At 56.9% G+C, this 21,312-nt stretch overlaps 1 long non-coding RNA gene across 1 annotated transcript; it reads left to right on the forward strand.

Annotated features, from left to right (window-relative positions):
* Positions 1-2,731: 2,731 nt before the first annotated feature.
* On the forward strand, positions 2,732-5,628 carry LOC144339602 (uncharacterized). The gene is made up of 3 exons (XR_013414843.1): positions 2,732-2,747; positions 4,092-4,177; positions 5,489-5,628. It is a non-coding gene; the product is annotated as an uncharacterized LOC144339602 (long non-coding RNA).
* Positions 5,629-21,312: the final 15,684 nt, after the last annotated feature.

A 21,312-nucleotide genomic window follows, 5' to 3' on the forward strand; every position in this document is an offset into this window, starting at 1 on the left:
GCCATCAACGTAAATACATTACAAAATCTGAACGGCAGATTCAAGACAGGAACAGATAGGTATGAAAATGGCACATCCTGGAAATGAAAAATACAGTCACCGAGACAAAAGGCTCAGAAGGTGGCATAGGATCAAGTACACAGCTGAAAAGAGAATTAGTGAAGTAGAAGAGAGAAATAAGGAATTTGACCAGAATGTAAAACAGAGACAGAGATGACAGTTTCTTTCTTTCTTTTTTAAACAAAGTCTCGCTCTGTTTCCCAGGCTGGAGTGCAGTGGCACCATTTCCGCTCACTGCAACCTCCGCCTCCTGGGTTTAAGCAATTCTTGTGCCTCAGCCTCCTGAGTATCTGGGACTACTACAGATGTGTGCCACCATGCCCAGCTGATTTTCGTATTTTCAGTAGAGATGGGGCTTTGCCATGTTGGTCAAGATGGTCTTGAACTCTTGGCCTCAAGTGATCCACCAACCTTGACCTCCCAAAGTGCTGGGATTACAGGTGTGAGCCACAATGCCCGGCCTGAGATGATTTAACACGTGTGCATGCATGTGCACACACAGACGTGCACACACAGCAACTGAAAGCCCTGGCAAGGCTGGGCTGAAAGCCCCCAGGAATGGAGACTCCTGGGCCTCAGGGTCCTCATCCATACAGGGGGAGGGTTGGGCTGGTGTGACTTGAGCTCACCGAGAGCGTTTGGCAGGGTCTTTATGTCATCGCTCCTGAGGGTCCTGTGGAGCCTGTTCCTGCTGGCGCATCGGCAGCTCAGAGCCACACGCCTTTCCCGAGGGTGCTCTGGGCCCATCTGCCCCTGGCCCTCCCTCCCTCGGTCACCCTAACAGCTGCACCTGCAGCACAAGGTCCCTTGAAAACGCACAGCGAGGCTGGAGCCGCTGCAGACAGGACACGGCCCTGCGGGTGTTTCATCTCGTTGTGAGAGGTTTCCAGTTGGCACAGGTAGTGTCTGCTTTCATCCGTCCTTCCAGAAACAAAGGGCCCTGGGCCACGGGAAGAGCGCACCCTGCACTTCCATGCCTGTGTGGGAGTGGCCTGTGCCCCCCTAGCAAGACCACGCTCATTTTGTGAGAGCTGCCGCCATCCTGTGGCACTTGGGCCTGGAACTCGCATTCCACTCCATTCTGAGGGCCAAGCGATGTTGCTAGATGCAGAGAGATGGGGGCCTGCGGTGGCCGACACCCAAAGCATCCTTGGTGGCTCTTTTTTTCTGAGACAGGCGTGGGAAGGCCCCCCTCCCGCCCCCTGGATCTGCCTGTGAGCACAGGGTGCCCCTGAGGGTGTCCAGAATGAGAACAAATTCTGTCTGGGACAGAGCCTTACTCTGTTGCCCACGCTGACCTATAGTGGTGCAATCATGGCTCACTGCAACCTGGAACTCCAGGGCTCAAGTGATCCTCCCAACTCAGCCTCCTGAGGAGCTGGGACGACAGGGACACACCACCATGCCTTCCTAATTTTTTTTTTTTTTTTTTGGAGACAGGATCTTGCTATGTTGCCGAGGCTAGACTCAAACTCCTGGCCTTAAGTGATTCCCCTCAGCCTTCCAAAGCCAGGTGGCTTTTGATTGCAGATTCTAGCTAGGTTGCAGGACATGAGGAAGTGGGGGTGTGGAAATCACAGCAACACCCTCTCCCAAGGGTGCTTTCTGTGGCTGTGTACACAGCCCACCTGGCCGGCTCTGAGAGCAGCGACACTTCTGTGGACGCTCCAGGCCATCACTGTGCGGGAGCCCGGTGTGTCATAAGTGAAGGACAGCCGTCTTTACCTTGGGGGAGACCGTTGTGGGTGCCTCCCTGCAGGCTCGGACATCTGTAATTCCCCAAATGTAGGTGCCGCGTTGAACAGTCCCTTAGACTTCACCGAGGCACCGTGTGGTCACTGTGCACATCCTTCCCAGGTCAGCTGCGGAGTTCCGTGGAAAAGGTTTTGATGAATAATTCCAACTCAGCGGTCCAGGAGCTCAACCTTCTCTTTTCAGAACAGTGCCCCCCATTGTGGAAATCCTCAGTTCAGCCACTGGGAACTCCCCAGTTTTGAGGGCAGGCGTTGGCAGTTTCATTTGGTCCAACACCAATTCCACATTCCTCTGCCCCCTTCAACAGTCTGCGCAGCCTCCCGGTGACGCAGCCTCCCGGTGACACGGCCTCGCTAGCTGCTGTCCTGTACCGGGCCCAGGTGACACCGTGGGACGTCTGTTATTGAGGCGCCCCCTGCCTCTGCCATGGGGTTTCCCACTTTGGGGTCCTTGCATCTGCGTGGCTTCTTCCTTGCTCTCAGCGGTCACCTGGTTGTCAGTGGCCCATGTCCATCAGACCCCCATCATTCTGACTTGTTATTTTGATCATCTGCCGGAAAGCCAGACAGCCGGCCTTGCTGGACCATGTCTGCAATGGGAATTTCGAGGCCGAGAGGGGCCCCTGGGAGTGCACCACGTAAATGGGGGCTTACACACGGGGAGGGAGGCTCTTTTTCTGATGTTCTGGGATATTTTCTGCCCCTTGCAGAACCACAGGTGTGTGCAGGAGCCCTGAGGAGTCCAGAGAAGGGTGAGCAGGCGGCCGAGGGTTCTGTGGCGAGGCCAGGCTGCGGATGGAGCTGGGGCTTGAACTCAGGAGCTGGTCTTCCCTGCTGGGGCCGCGACGCCCGCCGCTTTCCTGCCGGCTCTCTGGGTCAAGGCCTGGAAAGGCTTTCTTCTCAGGCTTCTCATCAGCTTATCGGCCCATTTAGGTAACGGCACTTCCTGTCCATTAACCTCAGCCGCACTGAGATCAGCTCTCCACACTCGCTTGGCGGGAGCCTTCCTATTTGGAGAGTAAAAAGAGCGTGGCCTCCGCAGCGGCCAGGAAGTGGAAAGCCCTGGCTTCCTGGTTCCAGAGAACAAACAGGGGATGCGGCTCCCAGATGCAGCCGAAAGTGCTCTGGGGACGGGGACAGTCGGCTGCGGCCTGTCCCAAGCGGCTGCCCTGTTGCACTAACGTCCTGGCCCCTGAGAACACATCAGTAGGGCCTGGCCGGACCCTGGGCCGATGCCACTCTTAGGGGTGAGATGGGGAGCCTGGCCCAGGCTGAGACCCCCACCCTCCACCCAAAACGTGTCCGGGCCTCCAGGCCCTGCAGAGCACACTGGGGGCTCAAGACGGTGCCTCTTCTGTGGGACTTGGCCACAGCCTGTCTGATGCCTCACTTCCCTGACTCTTGGAGGCATGGTGCTGGCCTGTCTGTAAGTCCCAGACCCCCCCACAGAGCTCGCTCCAGGGCCAGGCCCGGCCCCCTCACCGCCTCTCAGCCAGGCTCAGCTGGTGGCTGGTTCTGCCAGGGAGAAGCCCGGTCTCTCTCTCTGCCTCCAGCTGCCTCTCCCGGGCTGCTGTGGCATCGCCCCAAGCCTGGGCGCCAGTAACAGCCTCTGTCCCTCCAGCCCGTATGATGGCTCTGTACTACCTGGGGACTCCCTCCAGCCAGGCCAGACATGCTGGGCAGCCAGGGTCCCTGGGAGCCCCTTGATAGGGACTGATGGCAGGTGGGGGATAAGTAGCCAAGTGTCTCCTGCCAGCGGGAGCAACTCTGCAGGTGGCTCTGCAGCCTCCCCAGTCCCCCATGGGTGGCTGCCCCCCAAGACCCCCATGGGGCACCTGCCCCTTTGTCCTGACTCCTGCTCCTTCCCTCTCCCCTCCTGGGGTGGCCAGGGGTCACCCGCCATGTAACCCTGAATCTTGTCCCAGCCTCTGCCCCTGGGGAACCCGCCCAGCAAGCCATCGCCCTCACGAAGGTCCAGGCCGGCTTCCATGGTCCCCTCACCACCTCATTCTTTCTGGCCCCAGAGGCCATCACCATTCAGGGCACAAGGGGGCCTGCCCCTTGGCCAGGCGGCTGCCTGTCCTCTGACCCTGGGCTGTGGACAGGGGGAGGGGAGAGCTGGAAACCGGGGTCAGGAGGATGCCAGCAGGTCCGTCACTCCCTGCCTAGATCCGGCCAAGTGCAGGGGACCTTGGCCAGTGTCCTAGAGAGCTGGCGTACCTCCTGGGCCTGACGCGGGCTTCCCGGATTGCATAAAGGCTCCTTCTCCTTACATAGCCAGGGCAAAGGTGCATGACAACCCTGAGCAAGTCAAAACAACCGTCAGCGGCGGGAAACCTCGGTGAACAAACACCGGGAGAGTGGTGAGTAGCTGCCAGGAAAGCCCCAGCCTCCGGCAGGAAAGGGACTCTGGGTGGGGCGGCCCCAGAGAGAAAGTGGTCAGATGTATGGACAGACAGATGGCAGGGTCGGCCAGGCAGCGCTGCCTGCAGGCTGTGCAGTTGGCCTGGGGGTCTGGAGCCTCCAGGACCCACAGATGCGCCCCCACCCTCATCCCTGGCTTCTTTCGGCCCCGCAGCGGGACAGCAGCACCACACCAGGTGCTGGCGTGTCCTGGTAAAGGCCTCGTGCATTCCGTCCTGCTGGTGGGGGAGGCTGGCCTCATGCGCTTGTCCTTAGAGGGCAGCATGAAGGTGCTGCACCCCACCTGGGAGACGAGGGGAGTGGACCCCACACGAGATCCAGGCCGCATGAGGCAGGGGCTGCCATGCCAGAATACTGCATGCTGGGGGCCGCATGCAACGGAAATGGACTCTCTCAGAGTCCTGGGGCCAGACTTCAAAATCAAGGTGTCGGCAGGGCCACCTCCTGCTGAAGGCTTCAGGAGAACACCCTTCCTGCCGCTCCCAGCTTCCAGTGGCCCAGGCAGTCCTTGGCTTGTGTCTGCATCGCTCCAGTTCTCTGCCTTCATCTCACGTGGGTGTGTCTCTGCACCTTTCCCCCTTCTCTTCTAAGAACATGTCCTTGGATCTCAAGTCCACCCTCGTCCAGGAGGCTCTCATCTCAGAATCCTTAACTTAATCCCATCTATCTGCAAAGACCCCTTTTCCAAATCAGGTCCCATTCTCAGGTTCCTCGGGTTAGGACCTGAACAAAGCTTTTGGGGGCGTCGTTCATCATCCAACCGCACTTGGCATGGGACGGCCCCCTCCTGCCCCCTGGATCTGCCTGTGAGCACAGGGGGCCCCTGGGGCTGTCCAAAGTGAGAACGAATTCTGTTTGGGACAGAGCTGGCAGAGGCCCCAGACGCTGGCCTCCCGAACGGGAACGGGGCTGTGATGTTGGACCCTGTTCTCAACACCAGACCCATGCCACCAATTTGTGCTTCTGTCTGGGCCAGGCTTTCCCTTCCCCCTGCCCCAGTCTCAGGAGGGTGTCTGCAGGTTTCTCTCCCTGGGGGACAGAGCCACATGTGGGTTCCACTTCATTCTCCAACTGCCTTGGTGCTGAACAGAAGCTGAGTCTACCCCCCTCCCATCTGTGGGGTTGGAGAGCCTGGGGTATCCTGGCCTCAGAGGCAGTGATGATGCGGGAGGGAGATAGATGGGAGAGGGACCTGGGATGCCATTGGAATCCCTTGGGGCTTCATCTGAGCTGTCTCTGCCCCCTTCTAGCATTCCCAGGTGAGTTTCAGGAGGCCTATGGCCCCTCCTGTACTGGCCTCCACCGTCCAGAGCCTTCCAGCATCATGTCTTCCCCTTGGAGCATCTGGAGGCCCCAGACAGCACCCACCTGATGTTCAGCAGAGGAGGAGACAGAGGCCTGCAGCAGGTGTTTTGTTGGATCTGACGCTCAGCAGAGGGGCAGACCGAGGCCTGCGGCAGGTGTTTTGTCGGATCGGACGCTGAGCAGAGGGGCAGACCGAGGCCTGCGGCAGGTGTTTTGTCGGATCGGACGCTCAGCAGAGGGGCAGACCGAGGCCTGCGGCAGGTGTTTTGTTGGATGCTGCTCCCTGGCCGGGGAGTGAGAGGGAACCCACCTAGAGGTGCTGGATGGGGTGCCTGGCCAGCGTGACCTGCAGGCCCCTCAGCTCCTCACAGCCCCTGCCCCCAGCCTTCCTGGGCCCAGAGATCTCCTTATTCCCCTAGTCCAGGGACAGAGGCTCAGATGTCATGCTTGACCCCACAGGTACAGGGTTAGGGGTGAAGGTGGCTCTCTCTTCATGTCTTCACCATGGCTTCTCTGCCTTCCCCCTGCTCCTGGTGGCCTATGTCCTGCCGCTCCTGATGCCCGACTGTGGTCTGCCCTGGGCTGGTTATGATACATATGTGCTGTTGTTGTGAACCGTAACACTGAGGTCTGGTCTTACGGTTGGTTTTGATTGTCCCTTCTGCTCCCTTTTCTTGTTTTAATATTTTACCATTTTCCGTTTTAATGTATTTGTTGTCTTTTTGGCTAAATATCTTTTCAGTTTTATTTTACTGTATATCTTTTCTGAGTGATTGCTTAGAGATTACAATATACTAAACCTAGCCTTTCACAGTTTCTGTAGATCCTGCTTTGTGACTTCAAGGGAAGTGTGGAAGCGGTGGAAGCACTTAGACCCTGCCTGTGAGTTGTCATATAGCATGTCTGCAAACATTAAAAATCTCACCAGATGATGGGGTGTGTGTGTGTGTTGTGTGTTGTGTGTGTGTGTGTGTGTGTGTTTTTAGACAGAGTCTTGCTCTGTCACCCAGGCTGGAGTGCAGTGACCTCTCGGCTCACTGCAACCTCCACCTCCTGGGTTCAAGCGATTCTTCTGCCTCAGCCTCCTGAGTTTCTTTTACTTTCCTTGAGGAGAAAAAATTAAAGTTCCGAGCAAACGCATGATAAGGGAGCTCTTGCTTTCCTCTCTTGGAGTTCTAGGCGGCTGGTGTTAGTGGCACGTGGAACTGATCACATACGTACACTGGGTCTTGAGGCCATCTCCTCCTTTGTAAGTCGAAAGGTTGGTGAGAACGGAGGTGTGGTGTGATCTGACAGTGGCTGGTGGCCTCGTTCGTCCCTGTGCTGCTGGCCTGCCATGTCTCCAGCTCTTTTAGCGGAATGGCCTGCCTTTGAAAGAGGAAGTGCCACTGACGAGTCTCGTTCCCTGGGGCCACATTCCCACATGGCGAAGGTGGGCAGCACTGAGTTGTGCCTGTGCGTTCACCACCGTCCCCACCCTGCATCATCCCTCGTGGCATCCGTCCCTGCCTGGACTCCCTGGGCACTGGAGGTGGCACTTCTTGTCTAGGTGTCTCCGGCCTGGCGAAGCTCCGCGGCTCCGGCCTGAACGACAACCTGTAAGCACAGACTGGGCGCTGAGCCCACCTGAGCTGAGTCAGGGCCGGAGAGCCAGCCGAGTGGCACACTCCCGAGAGCACAGCTGGCCGTGTGGTCAGGGCCTTGGTGGACACGCTGTCCGCCTGGCATGGGCATGGGGACACGAGGGGCAATGCCAGAGCATTCCCAGAGCAAATGTGTGGTCGTCCCCCAACACCTCCTCCCTCGAGGTCCAGCTGCTGCCAAATGTCCCTTAAAACCCCAGGCGGGACTCCAGCAAGAGCCCCGGGAAGCTTGATGACGAGACTCCCAGCCTCGCCTCCCGGCAGTTTCCCCCACTGTGGCAGGCCTGGGCTGGCCTGGACATTTGTACAGGCCCCTCAGTGACTCTAACCCCGGCCAGGTTTGGGGACCACAGGGGACTCTGGGGCCCTCTTTGCTTGGTGACTTGGAGTTCTGGCCTCGTACCCCCAAGATAGCAAAGGGCCTGGCCCTCCTGGTGTCATTGCTTTCCTGGGTCCCAAGCTTGCCTGTCCCCATGGGCCAGGGCAAGGCTGTGTGCCACATAAGTCACCGTTCCATGGAAGGGAAGACTAAGAAGTCACCTGCACCCAGGTCAAGTGGGTCTGTGCAAGTGGACGTCCTACCTCTTGTTGTCTGCGTGGGTCACGTTGACCAGTTTGTTAAGCCCAGGCCAGAGGAGGCTCACTGCCTAGGCTGGGAATGAGTTTGGTGTGGCTTCACACACACATACTGCACTCACACACCGCACTCACACACACACCACATTCACACACACGCCACACTCACACACCGCACTCACACACACACCCCGCACTCACACACCGCACTCACATGCACTCACACGCCACACTCACACACACACTGCACTCACACACCGCACTCACACACCGCACTCACACACACACCGCACTCACACACCACACACACACACACCGCACTCACACACACGCACTCACACGCTGCACTCACACACCGCACTCACACACACACCGTACTCACACACCGTACTCACACACCGCACTCACACACCACACACACACGCCGCACTCACACACAAACACTGCACTCACACACAAACACTGCACTCACACACCGCACTCACACACCGCACTCATACACTGCACTCACATGCCGCACTCACATACATGCCGCACTCACACCGCACTCACACACTGCACTCACACACATGCCGCACTCACACACCGTACTCACACGCCGCACTCACACACACACCGCACTCACACACCGCACTCACACACACACTGCACTCACACACACCGCACTCACACACACTGCACTCACACGCCGCACTCACACACCACACTCACACACACACCGTACTCACACACCGCACTCACCACACACACACGCCGCACTCACACACAAACGCCGCACTCACACACAAATGCCGCACTCACACACAAACACTGCAGTCACACACACACCGCACTCACACACCGCACTCACACACATGCTGCACTCACACTGCACTCACACACTGCACTCACATACCGCACTCACACACACACGCCGCACTCACACACACCGCACTCACGCACTCACACACACGCCGCACTCACACACCGCACTCACACACACACCATACTCACACACCATACACACACACGCCGCACTCACACACACGCCGCACTCACACGCCGCACTCACACACACTGCACTCACACACACTCACGCCGCACTCACACACCGCACTCACACACACGCACTCACACACACGCCGCACTCACACACCGCACTCACACACACACCATACTCACACACCGCACTCACACACCGCACTCACACACCACATACACACACACGCCGCACCCACACACACGCCGAACTCACACACGCCACACTCACACACGCCGCACTCACACACCGTACTCACACGCACACCATACTCACACACCGTACTCACACATCGCACTCACACACCATACTCACTGCATTCACACACCACACTCACACACACACACGCCGCACTCACACAAACACCGCACTCACAAACACTGCACTCACACACACAACGCACTCACACACTGCACTCACACACGTCGCACTCACACACATGCCGCACTCACACTGCACTCACACGCCACACTCACGCCACACTCACACACAAACACCACACTTACAAACACTGCACTCACACGCCGCACTCACACACACACCACACTCACACCGCACTCACACACACACTGCACTCACACCGCACTCACACACTGTACTCACACACCGCACTCACACACACACCGCACTCACACACCACACACACACACGCCACACTCACACACACACGCCGCACTCACACCGCACTCACACACACCCCGCACTCACATGCCGCACTCACACTGCACTCACACACACCGCACTCACACACCGCACTCACACACACACTGCACTCACACACCGCACTCACACCACACTCACACACCGCACTCACACACACACCGCACTCACACACACACCGCACTCACACTGCACTCACACACCGTACTCACACACCGTACTCACACACCGCACTCACACACTGCACTCACACCACACACACATGCCGCACTCACACACAAACACCGCACACACACAAACACCGCACACACACAAACACCGCACTCACACACGCCGCACTCACACGCCGCACTCACACTGCACTCACACACACCGCACTCACACACCGCACTCACACACACACCGCACTCTCACACGCCGCACTCACACACACACCGCACTCTCACACGCCGCACTCACACACCGCACTCACACCACACACACACACTGCACTCACACACTGCACTCACACGCCGCCCTCACGCACCACACTCACGTGCCATACTCACACACATGCCGCACTCACACACCGCACTCACACACCGCACTCACCACACACACACACGCCGCATTCACACACACACCGCACTCACACTCCACACTCACACTGCACTCACCACACTCACACACACGCCGCACTCACACACCGCACTCACACACCGCACTCACACACCGCACTCACCACACTCACACACACACCGCACTCACACAAACACTGCACTCACACTGCACTCACCACACACACACACACCGCACTCACACACTGCACTCACACACTGCACTCACACACACGCCGCACTCACCACACTCACACACACACCACACTCACACCGCACTCACACACCGCACTCACACACACTGCACTCACACACCGCACTCACACACACACCGTACTCACACCACACTTACACACACTGCACTCACACACACCGCACTCACACACATACCGCACTCACACACACTGCACTCACACACACACCGCACTCACACACACACCGCACTCACACCACACTCACACACACACCGCACTCACACACCGCACTCACACACACTGCACTCACACACACCGCACTCTCACACACACCCTCTACTCCATATGATGATAAGTGAGTAGCTGGAGCAAGCCGCAAGGAGCTTTTGAGTGCACACCAGAGCTGCTTCCGCTACCTCCAGGCCTCTGATGGCTGCGGCTGCAGACACAGCCTGCCTCGCGGTGTGTAAGAGCCAGCAAGGATGACACACAGGCACAGAGAGACGAGGCTGGGCTTCAGGAAGCAGGTCTGTGTGGGATGGAAGTGCTTAGCAAGTCATTTCTGGAAGGCTGACACCAGTCAGCACTCCCTGAGCGAAAGGACTTGGGGACGTGTGGATGCACTTCTTGTATCTCCTAGGAAATGCGCCCCGAGGATTTGCGATGTGGAAATGGAACGGGGCTCTGGAGTGCTGGGCGCCCCGTACCTCGAGCAGTACAGGTGGACGTTTAGCTCAGCTCGGGGTTTGTGGCTTCAGGGGGTCACGGTCCACAGGGGTGCCAGGGGGCTGGGTGGGTCGGGGAGAGGAGGCGGGAAGTGCTGAAGAGGAGGATCGCTTGAGCCCAGAAGGTCAAGGCTTCAGTGAGCTAAGATTGCGCCACTGCACTCCAGCCTGGGGTGGCAGAGCAATACCCTGTCTCAAAAAAATAGAAATAACATAAAATTGAGGTGGGACAGGGCCTTCCGTGGTTTGAGCCTCCTGCCAGTGCCAGGGCTAAGGGAGGAAGCTCTCCAGCCTGGGTGTGAGCAGAGGGGAAGCAGGAGCACTGAGGCTGCAGCCCTGACAGCAGCCAGGCATCAAAGATGGAGTTGGAGCCGGGGCGGGATGGGAAGGGTCAGGGACGCAAGTGGCAGGAGGTGCTGGGCAGCTGGCCCCGTGCTTCCTGGCTGACTGCAAACTGTCCTGACCATGGCCTGAGACCCGCAGGGGCCCCAGGATCTAACAGGGAGAGGAGGCTTCACCGCCCCAGGTGCAGTGTCTCCGGCCCCACAGTGCTTTGTGGCTGCTGCTTTCTGGACCCTCAGATCCGCCAGGAGGCTCACTGGCCCCACTGCAGGGGGCTCCATGGACAGAGCTGGAAGGTAAGAGAGAAAGGCAAACAGGACGCTGGGCTCGGAGACTCCATGCAGGACGACCGGCCCCTCCAACCTGCCTGAACCCTCCATGGCTCCCCACCGCTTTTGGGGTCCAATCCAACTCATCATGCTGGGGATAGCTGCTGCTGTGTCTGCCCCTCCTCTTCCCCACACCAGCCACATGTCTTTAGAGGGTGACACAGTCCTTCCCTGCGTGATTATCTTCAGAATATTTCATGACTGTGGTAATAACTATGCAATAGATGGATCCCAGCCAGTGGGACTCAGGTCCACGTGGAGGGGGTGCTGCCGTCAGGGGTGGGGAGGGGAAGGCACAGTGTGGACGGTTAGCTCATTTAGAAGGCTGGCGTGGGCAGGATGACTGCGGGGCCTGGGGCGCTGGGAAAATAGGTGGAACAGGCAATTCCCCGTGGGGAAGGGCATGTGGGGAGAGGCAGGGTGAGACGTGGAGAGTGGCAGTCAGAGGAGGAAAGGGAGTGGGCATTGCCCAGGTCGGGCCCTGTCCCTGCGCATCACACACATGCCCTGTGCTCAGAACAGAACGGGTTCACGCGCAGGTCAGGGCGGAGGAGGGTCCTGCCCAGACCCAGGCAGAGGTCCTCAGGCCGACCATGGGCTCCAGGCAGCGCCACCCCTGGGACACCCCTGCCTTCCCCTCCTCTTTGGCTGATGGCACAAGGCGTCCGCCACCCCCTCAAGCCACAGGTGCTAGCATCACAGGCCGCCTGCCGGGCCCAAAGTTTCTGCCTGGGCGCTTGGCCGCACTCTCCTCGGCCCCTCCTGGCGGCCCCGCTCCAGAAATGTCTCTGGGTGGGAGGCACAGACCCTCTAGGGGACAGGCTGCCTGGAACATCCCATGCCTGGCCCCCAGGCATCCCCATCCCTGCCTGGTGACAGACCCAGGAGCCTGTCACCAGCCCGAAGCCCACCAGCACCAGATGAGGTCCTGCAGGGTGGGCGGCCCCACCGGGTGAGGAGGGCCCTTCTGAGGACCCCTAAAAAGTTCTCCCGACTTCAGTGACTCTGGAGGTCAGGGCTCCTCTGCCTGCTGCAGGTGCTGCTCCGTGTTGGGGTCCTGTCCCCTCCTGGTCCTACTGAGCACACATGGTACACATACACACACACCACACACACACCACCTACCACACACACCCCACATACCACACACCACACAAACCACACTCTCCACCCACACACACACCACCCACCACACACAAACCACACCACACACCCGCACACCCCACATACCACACACACCCCACCTACCACACACACACCACCTACCACACACACCCCACATACCACACACCACACAAACCACACTCTCCACCACACACACACACCACCCACCACACACAAACCACACCACACACCCCCACACCCCACATACCACACACACACCACCTACCACACATACACTGCATACATACACCACCCACCACACACTCCACACACCACACTTACACCACACACACCACCTACCACACACACACCACCTACCACACACACACCACCTACCACACACACCCCACATACCACACACCACACAAACCACACTCTCCACCACACACACACACCACCCACCACACACAAACCACACCACACACCCCTACACCCCACATACCACACACACACCACCTACCACACACACACCACCTACCACACACACACACACACAGCACACACCACACACCACACACAAACCACACCCTCCACCACACACACACACCACCCACCACACATACACACCATCTACCACACACACATCACCAACCACCCACACACCATACCCCACACACCACAAACACCACCCACCACACACACACCCAACACAGCCCCCACACACCACACACACATATCACCCACCACACACACATCCCACACCCCACACACCCATATCACATGCCACACACACCCATCCCACACATCACACACCCTACACACCATACACATCACCCACCACACACACACACACATCTACCACACACACATTACATCACCAACCACCCACACACCATACCCCACACACCACAAACACACCACCCACCACACACACACCCAACACGGCCCCCACACACCACACAATCACCCACCACACACACCCCACACCCCACACACCCATATCACATGCCACACACACCCCACATCCCACACATCACAAACCCTACACATCATACACATCACCCACCACACATACCACACACACCCACACACCACACACACATACACACCCCACACACACATACCACACACACCCCACACACCACCCACCAAACATACCACACAAGCACACACATACTGCACATCAGACACACACCACACACACATCACCCACCACACACACATCACCCACCACACACACACCCAGCACACCCCCTGCACACTGTGTACATACACACCACCGATCACACACACCACCCACACCAAACACACCTCACATACCACCCACCACACACACATACCACACAGGCACACACACACCACACACACTCCACACACCACACAGGCTCACGCACACACACACTCCAGCACTTTCCCGCGTCCCGTCTGCCGTGCCTTCTGGGGTCTGTCCCACCCTTGCAGTCTCCCCACAAGTCCTGGGGGAGGCGGGAAGGTGGGCGGTGGCTCGGGCTCTAGGGGGACCGAGCGTGAGGGACAGGTAGGTGACAACCAGTTCCAGGACTGTGCGGGCAGCGACTTCAAGAAGTGGGCTAGGAGCCAGTGAGTGAGTGGCAGGGTGGGTGCCAGGCAATGTGGGGGACGCGGGGGAGGGTAGACACGCCTCCAGTAGAAGTTGGTGGCCGGGGTAGCTGTGAGGAGCTGGGGTGGGGGACGCGGGGGAGGCAGACACGCCTCCAGTAGAAGTTGGTGGCCGGGGTAGCTGTGAGGAGTTGGGGAGCCCCATCCTGTCCAGTGGAGGGAGAGGAAGACACAGCCAACGTGGGGGTGCATGGCGGGTTCAGGGGACAAGGCCAGTGGCAGCAGAGGCTGTGCTGATGGCCCTGGTCTCAGGGGGGCAGAGGGTGGGGGCCAGGCTGCAGGGGAAATGGGGTGAATTTGGGGAGCGCAGAGCCACACGGGAACAGGGTGGACAGCCTTGGAGGTGTGTGCCTTCGTGGGGACTCATGGGAACAGCAGTGTGGGTGTGTGGAGATGGCTCTGCAAGGAAACGTGTGAGGGGTGTGGTGTGTGTGCACTGTGTATAAGGTGTGTGAGGTGTGTGGTGTGTTTGTGAAATGTGTGAGGTATGCAGTATGTGTGTGAAGTAGGTAGTGTGCGATGTATGTGTGTAGTGTATGGTTGTGTGAGGTATGTGGTGTGTATGTGAGGTATGTATTGTGTATGTGTGATATATACTGTGTGATGTGTGTATGTGTTGTGTGTGTGAGGGATGTGGAGTGTGTGTGGCGTGTGTGTCAGGTAAGTGTGTGTTGTGTATATGTGAGCTATGTAGTGTGTGGTGTGTGGGGGTGTAAGGTATGTGGTGTATGCTATATATGTGAGTTGAGATGTAATTGTGTATGGTGTGTGTGGGAGGTATGTGGGTGTGTGTGGTGTGTGCTGTGTGTGAGATATATAGTGCATATCTGTGTGTGAGGGGTGTGAGGTATGTGGTGTGTAGTGTGTGGTGGGTATGCAATGTGTGTGAAGTATGTGGTGTGTGATGTGTGTGATATATGGTGTGTGTGAGATATGTGGTGCCTTGTGTGTGTAGTATGAGGTGTGTTGTATATATGTGTGGTGTGTGATGTGTGGTGTGTGATTGTGTGTGTGATATATGGTGTGGTATGTGTGGTATATGGTGTGTGTGAGGTGTGTAGTGTGTGGTGTATGATGTGTTGTCAGGCGTGTGGTGTGTGTGATGTGTGTCCTGTGGTGTGTGTGTGATGTGATGTGGGTGTGTAGTGTGTGGGTGGTATGGCATGTGGTGTGTGTGTGATATGTGATGTGTGTATGTGACATGGTGTGATGCGTTGTGTGTGGTGTGTAGTGTGTGTGGTATGTGGTGAGTGCGGGGCGTGTGTGGTGTGGTGTTGGTGTGGTGTGGTGTGTGATGTGTGTGAGGTATGTGGTGTGGTGTGTGTGGACTGTGGCCCCCATCCCCATCCCTGTGGAAGGACTCACACCCCAGTCCCTGCACATTTAGTCTCCAGTTTCTGGGTGCCAAGCTCAGGCTAAGGGGATTTCCCACGGGCTGGACATCTGGGCTTCAGCCCTGAAATAAGAGTTTTGAGAATGAAGAGTGCGGTGTTGGAACCCTCACCTGTCTTTTAATGAAGGGATTTGGCTAAGAAGAAATGCCAGGTACTTCCGCGGGCCATCCTGAGGTCAGGATGTGGTCGGTGTGTGTCTGGCCCTGAACAGTCAGACCTGCTGGTGGCCAGAGCTCTGGAAAGCTCGGGACCCCTCTAGTGTCCTAGGCCTTCTGTTTTCCTTCCTGCTCCAGCGGGCGGGACTGGCACATTCAAGGAAGCTTTCAGAGGGGTTAAAAAGAAGGGGTGTGCTCCAATCTGCCAGCCTGACGTCCTTCACAGGACCACAGACCGGGAACTGAGGTTCCCTGCGAGGGGTGGATGCTGCCTTCTCTGAACCTCCCCACCTTCTTGAAGGCAAGAGCGCCCAGAGGTGTTCACTTTTGGTGTTGGCCTTTGAGCTGGGGCCTGCAGCTGTTTCTCTGAATTCCTTCTGCTTGTTTCCTTGTGCTCTTGCCTGGGAAGAATTAAATGAGAATGCAAAGCCCAGAACCTGGCCGAGATGGGATGCCCCAGGCCAGAGTGGGCAGGGCCGCACTCTCAGCCCACTCTCAGCACAAACGCTGCCTGTTCTCCACCTCTCCGCGCTTGCTGCCAGAGCATGTTAAAGGCCCCGAAGAATGAAATGACTTCGGAAGAGGAGGCCACACACCCGTGAAACCAGCTGGATCTGCGGCGGAACATTCTTTACGTGTTTTGGGACATTTCAAAGAATGATGGCGTGCTGCCTTTGTGATGTGCGATCTGAAGATTCCATCAAAGAAAGTGTGTCCTTTGTGTGAAAGTTGTGATTCTTGGCATCTTCGTGGTTTTGGGTCCTGAAAAAATACCACAAGGGCCCTCCCTTGTGGCCTCTCCAACCATGGGAATGCGGGTTTTGGAAGCGGCATTTCAGGCACGTCCAAGTAGGAAATCAGAAGAGGCCTCAGGACTCTGATGTGGGTGGAAGTAACAGCAGGGAGGTCAGGGGTGCCTCGTTGGGGATCCTCCAGCACCCCACTGTGGTTTCTCTTGGGGGTCGCTTGGACATACTGTTGGAGGGCTTTCGTCCCCAACTTTCTATTGGCAGGTCATTTTTCAGAGACAACCCGAAATGCAGCCCTGTGGTTCTGCCTGTTGAGAACCCAGCACCGAGACTCCAGGGGCAACAAAGAGTCTGAGAAGACCGTAATTTGCGGAAGAATCTCAGGGCGATGCCGGCAGGGCAGGGGTCAGAGCTAGCTGGGACCAGGGTGGGCTGGGCATACCGTCGTGGTGGCTGGTGGTCACAGCTCATGGAAGTCCACCAGGGTGCGTAGCTTTGGGCCTACAAGGGCAGGGTTCTAGAAGTGTGGTCTCCAAGCTTTTGTGAAACCTATCCTTTAACAATCAAAAGAGTTTGAGTGCACACTCCCGATACATGTACACACATTGATTTTTTTTTTTTTTTTTTTTTTTTTGAGATGGAGTTTCACTGTGTCACGCGGGCTGCAGTGCAGTGGCGCGATCTCAGCTCACTGCAATCTCTGCCTCCCAGGTTCAAGTGATTCTCCTGCCTCGGCCTCCTGAGTAGCTGGAGTTACAGGCACACACCACCACGCCCAGCTAATTGGTGTATTTTTAGCAGAGATGGGGTTTCACCATGTTGACCAGGCTGGTTTCAAACTCCTGACCTCAGGTGATCCGCCCGCCTCAGCCTCCCAAAGTGCTGGGATTACAGGCGTGAGCCACCACGCCCAGCCTGACACATTGATTTTTTAACGCTTGTCAAATGGACTAGCTAATGGTGAAATATTACATAGATTGTAGAATATAGGCATCTTAAATACTTTTAAAGATGAGATTTTGAAAGAAGAACAAGTATTAATATTTTCCTCCTGCACCTCCCTGGGGCCTGTGATCCTCCCTTTTGTTTTTGACCCCTGGGCTAGAGTTAGAAGAAATGAAAGAGTTTAGCCTCACTGTAAGGACAGGCTTGGTTTTGTAATTATTGTTAATTTTGGGCCGTATACCTTTAACTTTTTATCATGCATTTTTTCCAAACATCAAGAACTTGAGAGGGAGCAGCATCATGGCAGCCCCGTCTGACCTGTAACCCTTCTTCCCTCCTCCAGCCCACTGTCCCTCACCCCTCCTCTCCCTGGATTCTTTTAAAGCAACCCCTGACCTTATTTCAGCAGAAAAATGCTTCAGTGGGTAGCTGTACAGAATAGGGACTCTTACAAAAACATAACTGTACTACCCTTATCACACCTAAAAAATGAACCACGAATTCTTTGTGATAATCTGCTAGCAGTGTTGAAATTTCCCTGGTTGTCTCCTGTCTTTTCAGAGTTGGTTTGTTTGAGTACAAAGTCCAAGGCTCGCTGTGACTCTGAAGTCCCTCTGGAATGCCGAGAGCTTCCGTCCCCCTCCCCCATCATTCTCATTTATCTGTTGAAGAAACCTGGTCCTTTGTCCTGTAGAACTTCCGACACTCTGGATTCTGCTGGCCGTCTCTGTAGTGTTGTCTACCATGTTCCTCTGTCCCCCAAATCCTGTGGCTCTGACGATGATGGTGAGGTGGTGGAGATGCCCTCACAGTTGGGCCACCCCCCCATCAGGAGACACGTCATGTCAGTTGCTCCCTCTGGAGTCCTTGTGAGTCAGGCTTCTCGAGTCAGCACCACCACCTCCTCCTGACACACACCGCCAGGCTCCACGCTCATGGCCTGGCCTGGCATCTCACCAGGCTTTTCAATGGACTAGAGTGCGGGGCTGCTCTGCCTGTGGGAAGGGGTGTCCTGCTGCCGGGCACAGGCCCAGAGAGGAAGTGGCAGAAACTGGGCATGGGAGGCTGGTCCTTGAAGGAGTGTGTGGGGGCCACTGGGTTGAATACAACCCGCTGCAGCCCTGAGACCTAGTGTGACCCTGTGTGACCGGGTGGGAGGACATCAAGACACAGACTGAGGACAGGGACTCCCCTGGGCTCTCGGCTGGCCTGGTCATCACCAACAGGACCTCGCAGGCCCTTCCCCTCCACGGGCCCCAAGCCCCATCTGTAAGAAGGGGCAGCCCAGCTTGTTTCAGTGAATCCAAGAGAAACACTAGTTTTTGTCCTAGAGGAGAGGCCTGGCATGTTCCTTCGCACTAGTGATCTGGGAGGGAGTGAAGGAGTGGAGCTGATGCTGGAGACCCCACGAAACTACCTTCTTGCCCCCGGTACCTAGAAAGGGCCTGGCTCCCACCACCCTTGGTGAACCGAGGACAGCCACTCAAGAGCATTTTGCAAGGCTTTATTATTTTCTGGAATCCCGGCTGAGAAAAAGCTGGCTGAAGGAATGATCTGGAGAACAGAGTTGTAGGAATGTATGTGAGAGAGTGTGTGCATCTGCCTAGAAAATGAATTTACTCTGAAAAATGGGCCGTAGGCCAGAAATAGCAGCTCTCCTGCCCTGGTCACTCCTGTCAGGAGGACAATCTGGTATGTCCTTTCACTCTTAGGGCACCTTTGGCTGCTAGGACTGGTGGGGACCCCTCTACAGGAGGTCGTCGTCCCTCTGGGCTCACCGCTGGGCACGGAGCTCCCATGGGCAGGTGGAGTGGATACAGTGGCTCTGCTTTAGGACTTGGGGTCCTGATCAGCTGGCAATGCCCCATAGTGAAGTCCACCCCTCAGTGAAAGCCAAAAGCACTGGTTGACAGGCAGGCCTGGCTACGGGAGCTATAGTCATCACACGCCCAGTAAATCACGCTCCTGGAGCCTCCACGAAGAGTGGTGATTTGTCAAAGCAAATGCAAGCAAATACCCGCCCACTGCTGGCCTGGCAGGCTGCCCTGGGTGCATTCAGGAGTCGGAGAGCTGGGGAGAGCCTGGACACACTGGTGGCTCTGAGAGCCCCGGGCACAGACTGCCCAGGGCAGGTTGCCCCTACCCTGGGAGGGGACTCAGGCATCTGGGAACCCACAAAACTAGATTTGTTCAGAAAATGGCCAAGCCCTTGGCCTAATTATTCTCCTCCTTTAAGTTAAAAGACTATTTTTAGAGCAGTTTTCATTTTACCGATATATCGATCAGAGAGTACAGAACTTCCTATATTGTTTCCCGCTCCCCATAGCGGGCAGAGGCACCAGCCAGGCGCCATCCCTTACGAGCTGTTTCAGCAAAATATGCCTGGAGAGCAAAGTTCTTTCTGTAAGAAAACATGCGGTCCCCACAGAGGGAAGTGCTGGGGGTTCACACACTGAAGGGGGCACCCCTTCCTTCCCCGTCCAAGGCGGGTGCATGTGGGCTGGGAGCTGCGTCCCTCCCAGAGATGGGGAGGATGGCAGTCGCCCCCTGACCTCACCGTGGAGTAGCCTCCTGGAGGCGTGGCCATGCAGGGCCCACAGGGGCTCTGTTCAGTTGGCCATTGGGCAAGGCAGAACCGAAGGCCTAGTGGGGTCAGCAGGTCCTGGAGGGCAGGTGGGGTCTCAGGCCCGGCTGGTGCCCCACCCTGCCGCGCACAGCCCTGCCTCCAGAGCACAGGGAACCCCCAGGAGCAGTGTGAGGCGGAGCTGGAGGTGGAAGTCCCGCAGCCCTGCAGGGCTAAGAACACAAGCATCACTAACCCAGTGTTTCAAGGCTTCAGCCATCTTTTTTTTCTTTTCTTTTCTTTCTTTTTTTTTTTTTTTTTTTTGAGACAGAGTCTCACTCTGTTGGCTGGGCTGGAGTTCAGTGGCGTGATCTCGGCTCACTGCACCCTCCGCCTCCCGGGTTCAAGTGATTCTTCTGCCTCAGCCTCCCAAGTAGCTGGGATTACAGGTGTCCACCACTACACCTGGCTAATTTTTATATTTTTAGTAGAGACGGGGTTTCACCATGTTGGCCAGGCTGATCTTGAACTCCTGACCTTGTGATCTGCCCACCTCAGCCTTCCAAAGTGCTGGGATTACAGGTGTGAGCCACTGCACCCGGCCTTCAGCCATCTTTAAAATGCCTTTTTTCCCCTCTTTTGATTCAGGGTCTTAATGAAAGTCCAGGCAGTCCAAGGACAATTAAATAAACAGCAGCTTCCCTTTGAAGATCAGCCCAGAGTGTGGGGTGTGAGACGGCCAGGCCCAGAGTGTGGGATGGATGCCCTTGCTGGCAGGGGCACAGGCTCATGGGGGAAGGGATAGGTTAGGACTGGGGGAGGGCAAGGGGGCCCAGGAGGGTTTCCACTCTGCAGGTGGCTGGCCTCTCTCTAAGAGCTGGCTCTACACTTGCCTCCACCCCAGGGAAGGAAATGACCGCCGAAAGGGGTGCAACGTGGGGGCAGGAGGCGCTGCGGCCAGTGGGCAGTGCTGGGAGATGAAACCAACAGTGGTGATTGCCCCAGAAAGAACTCGGCACTGCTAAGGCAATGGTGGCCGAAGGAGGCCCCTGACCCCGTGAGGAGCGGCCACCGCCTCCGGCCCGGGACTCCCTCGCCTGCGTTTCCCGGTGACTCCGCAGCCCCCTCTGGAGTCTCT

This window comes from Macaca mulatta, chromosome 3 (assembly GCF_049350105.2).
Source record: "Macaca mulatta isolate MMU2019108-1 chromosome 3, T2T-MMU8v2.0, whole genome shotgun sequence".
Classification (NCBI taxonomy): domain Eukaryota; kingdom Metazoa; phylum Chordata; class Mammalia; order Primates; family Cercopithecidae; genus Macaca; species Macaca mulatta.